Here is a 4,533-nt window from a genome sequence, read left to right as displayed (position 1 = left end):
GACGAGCCACACAACTGCGTCTCTCCTCCCTCGGGAACTGTGAGGCTTCTCTGTTTGCATTTGCGTTTGCGTTTTCAGAACAGAACGTGCCGCCCTCGACTACTGTATCTGCGTGGAAGACGCAATGGCCTCAGGGTCACGCGGAGCCTGTCTTCCACGCTGTTTCTCTGCCACTTTACTGGAGCTATTGCGCTACGTAAGCTAAACATTCAGGTCTGAGGTTCTCCGAACCGGCGTCAGACTTTAAGCATTAAGTAAAGATAAAAATGACTTCGATGAGGGCACGAAATTATCTCATCTTACCGACCGATAATATAACTGGACTTTCGTCACGTTTTTATCTTCACATGTGCCAAAATTCTAAACGTTTATTTATTTTTTCACTATTGCCTTCCAGCTTTCGCTTATCTACAGGCAAAATGTTCTGGACAAAAAAAAAAAAGACAGTTGAGCTGTCCCTGAAAGCACTGCCCTTGAGAATATAATCAGTTATTAAAACAAGATTAATAAGACGATTTTATGAGAACAACCTGTGCTTTTTTTATTAAACATTATCAATCATTACTAATGGGATCAGTTACTGCTCTGTTACAAGTCTATTACTGCTCAGTTCATCTTATGCATTCTAAAGGATTTATGAACAGAAGTGCAGGGCCAGTTGTCCTCACCCTTTTGACCGACAGTGGTTTATTAGATCCACAAAAGCATTTCAGAAATATAACAGTTTGGGAAAAATATGATCCAACAGTGTGTTCCATAAGTGCAGGGGTATTCCTTCAATCTGTTAATTTTGTTGTTCTTTTCTTGCAACTATTGCCTCATATATGAATGCGTAAATGTTTGAGGAACAAGGACACTGTGTAGGGAGGTTGCTGTTTTGTAGCAGCGGCATTTGGCAGTCCGTATCGGTGTGATGCAAGCCAGCGTGTATTAGAACGACTTGAAAGCTTACAGTACTTCCTGAAAACACAGTTAAGTAACAAAGTCATATCTGCAAACACAGCATTGTCCTAATTTCTAGCAGGAAATTTGTTTCCTGGGCAAATCAGGCTTCACTTAGTGGGTTGCAGACTGTGAACTATCTTCCTTCTGTCTCTTTAAATTCACCAAGGAAATTCACTTTTACTCTAGAGTACTTTTTCTTGAGGATATTGAAGGTGTCTTGAGAGAGATTCTTAATAACCAACTAACCAAAATGGATTCACCTTCTCTTAACGGAGAAAGAGGGGATGTATTAAAAATGGAAATAAGCAAATGAATTCAATCTTGAAGTGTGCCTGCTTTTAATTCACATTGAAAAAGTTTTACAAATATGGAGAGAAGAAGAGTCCTGCCATGTTTGTAATGAATTGCAGATTTTAAATGGAGATAGCTGCCAGATGATTGCTGTCACTCTTTCTGTAGTCCCTTATTCTATAAATGAGTCTTCTCCTTACACAAGAGGCTATGTGATTCAAGTAATGCTCTCTGAACTTTTACATCTATGCATTAGTAAATTTAATATTAGACATCTTTTTGATCTTTTAATACCATTCTTTCATGTGGCTTTCCTTTAAGTGCACTTCAGAAAACAGAACACAGTACAAAATATACTATTTGTAATGAACAGACATCCTGTTAACCTTATGTTTAGATGTAATTGGAACAGAGGTGATTTAAGTGCCTTGGAATGATGTATCATGAAAGGCACCATATAAAATGAAGATTGTTATCATTACTTCCTATGTACAGGCAAATGAGATCCCGAAGTAAAAGTGATGTTTATCGGAGAACAAAACAGACTTTGGTTTCTTTAAACCAAGCCATACGGAAATGTAATTTAAAGAAATGTAAAACTGAAAGCATTGTTTCGTGTCAGTAATTCAATATTTACTTAAAGTATGAATAGGAGATACGGATATTTCTGTTTCGTTGAGACATTTCGAAATATATTAACTGATATCTGCATGCCACTGTGCTGCTTTTGTCAAGCCTCTTAAAAAAATATATGAAAATATAGAACAATATACTAAGAACTTAAGACATTTAAAATTATATAGCTATTTATCCAGGCATAGTATTTTGAGAAAAAAGCTATTTCCCCCTGTTCTTGAGCAATTTCTGTGTATTTCTCAGACTGACGACTGTCACTCCCAGTGTTCAACAGCACAAACAAGGGCCAGTGAGCACTGTAAAACGTTTTCTGAGGGTCCGCTGTAGAGCGAATAATGAATGGGTAGAATTCCTGAAAAGCTGTAGCATGTGGGGGTGGGGAAGGTGTTCGTTGCTCATGGTTTTTGTGCTCTGCTCCAGAAAGTACCATGCAGACTCATGACCAGTGCACACGGGCAACAAAATGTTCAAATTGCCGCACTGCGTTTACTACCAAACCTGAAACTTTGCCCCCTCTTTTCCAGGCAGATGCCAGCTCTGCGTTGCTGACTCTCAGTGTTTTAATGTTTTACAGCTGCTATGTTGGCCACAGTGCTCCTCTAAACAAGCCTCGACTCCTTGCAGGCAACTTGATTTGGAAGTAAACAAAGAGATAACTGACCACACCGATACTAATAAATCCTCTGTGAGTCCAGTAAGATACCTTTGCCACAAACCACAAAGAATGAACCAGCAAGATAAGCACGTCTGAGTATTTACACTCTCCCCGCCAGCTTTGAACCAGCCACAGAGAAGGCGGGAGTTTTATGCCCAAGCACAGCAGTCCCTGAAATTAGTCCAGAGAGTTCCGATAATGTCCGATGGCCGAGTGACTGAAACCAATCGGGTTCTTCTTTTACCACAGAAAGTCGGGTTCTACTTGCCTGACTTAGTGAGAGAATACACCATCATCCGTTACAAAGAACACATTTATTTGACATCCACTAAAAACTCTGATATTTTGTAGTTTAGAATTTGTAAAAGAAAAAACAATTCTAAAGCAGAGATGTTAAGCCCTGTGTCATGAACTAATTCAAAATACAGGTTATAAACAGATGTCCATCCTAATTTTGTCCACTACTTTAGTTGTTAAACAGGGTTAAAATCTGTTAACCCTCCTCCATTCTAGAAGGAAAAGTTGCAGCGTGATATCATGTTTCTGAAGTGAAGTGTCATCAAAATATTTTATGTTAGTAGTGTGTTTAGAACTTAGTAGTGGGGTAATGCATTTTTTTTTAATTTTGTCATTCGAGGCTCTTTTTAAACAAAAAAGAGCTAAAGATATTAATGTGGCAGGAAAAAAGCATGTACAATACAGTAATAGAAAATAGAAAAATTCATGTGTTTGGGGGCAGCACACTCTGCTGGAGAAATTCAGCTCTGATGGCTTCCTAAGATGTTTAATAAAGTAAAGGATCCCTATCCATATGTTCAATTGTAAGTTACTTTTGGATAAATGCAGGTTAAAGAAAAGTCCTTCAAAATACTAGAAACTGCTATACCTGTCCTCTGCTCTCTGCCATTTGCTTCTGAAATAGGCTCCTGGTTTCCCCAAATCTTACCAGGAATAAGCAGCTTTCTGATAATAGATGGATTCTTTAGGCATCCTGCTTCTCTATCATATTACGTAAGCAGTTAAGGTTCTTTCTCAACCACAAGAGAAGGGGCAGTCAGCCCCTTATCACTAAACATTACTAGAGTCTCACCTGAGATTGAGAAAACATCACCTTATCCAGGAGTGGATTTACTGCAAACAATATATCGTCATATTCCAGAGAAGAATTATATTTAGATGTTTTGCAGGAAAAATATATTTTAGTAATGCTATACACTAGTTTTGACTATTCTTCACTAATCCATATCATTTTATACTACTATAGTTTTAAGGCAAGACATGTTAAGACGCATTAGGCTTGTCTGACCTCAAGTTCAGCGTACTGTTGAATCCACAAGGTGTGGTCTACTGTACAATTTGTAAAAAAAAAACAAGTGTCCAGATTTTTTTTGCAGAAATGCCATTAGGGGGGTGCTGTCTATTTTACACTGTTAGGTAAAATACTAACAGTGAAGGAATTACACAATTTTAAGGATGAATAATGGCATTTGTGGTGCTGTCTAATGGAAGTTGCACTTTAAAAGTGATGCTTCTTGGACAGACAGAACTGTGTTGCTTGGTTACAGTGTTTACCACTCAATTTGTGATACAACTCCTGCAAAATGAGTAACTTCGCCCACGATTAGCATTAAGAAAAAAAAGTTCTAGAGCTGCCAAAAAGAAGAAAAAGGAACATTTGCATGCCACACAATGGGAAATATGGTAGCTCCATTTTTAATTAAATTGCTTGAGTTCGGATTACACTACTGAGTGTCAAATTGCTTATAACCACAAGAAATTCACAAAGTTATAATAAAGAAAATAATAAAAAAACTACACTAGGTGCACTGGCATTGCATTCACCTATAGTAATAATGACAGTAATAATAAACTTTATTTTATATGGTCCCTTTAAAAGCAGATCCTCAAAGTGCTTGGTAACTTGTCAGAGTGCTTAAAAATAGTCTATGCTATCCCCAAATTGCTTCACAAGTGTTCCAAGGGACTCACATCTGGTTAGTAGGCAT

The 4,533-nt window shown here is 37.7% G+C and overlaps 1 long non-coding RNA gene across 1 annotated transcript; it reads left to right on the top strand.

Annotated features, from left to right (window-relative positions):
• LOC148674170 (uncharacterized) lies at nucleotides 1-529 on the top strand. Its single transcript, XR_015935576.1, has 2 exons — nucleotides 1-196; nucleotides 398-529. It is a non-coding gene; the product is annotated as an uncharacterized LOC148674170 (long non-coding RNA).
• Nucleotides 530-4,533: the final 4,004 nt, after the last annotated feature.

Source organism: Lepisosteus platostomus, chromosome 3, assembly GCF_059453375.1.
Source record: "Lepisosteus platostomus isolate fLepPlt1 chromosome 3, fLepPlt1.hap1, whole genome shotgun sequence".
NCBI classification, from domain to species: domain Eukaryota; kingdom Metazoa; phylum Chordata; class Actinopteri; order Semionotiformes; family Lepisosteidae; genus Lepisosteus; species Lepisosteus platostomus.
The sequence above is the reverse complement of the archived record's forward strand: the minus strand, read 5'-3'. Positions and strand labels throughout refer to the sequence as shown.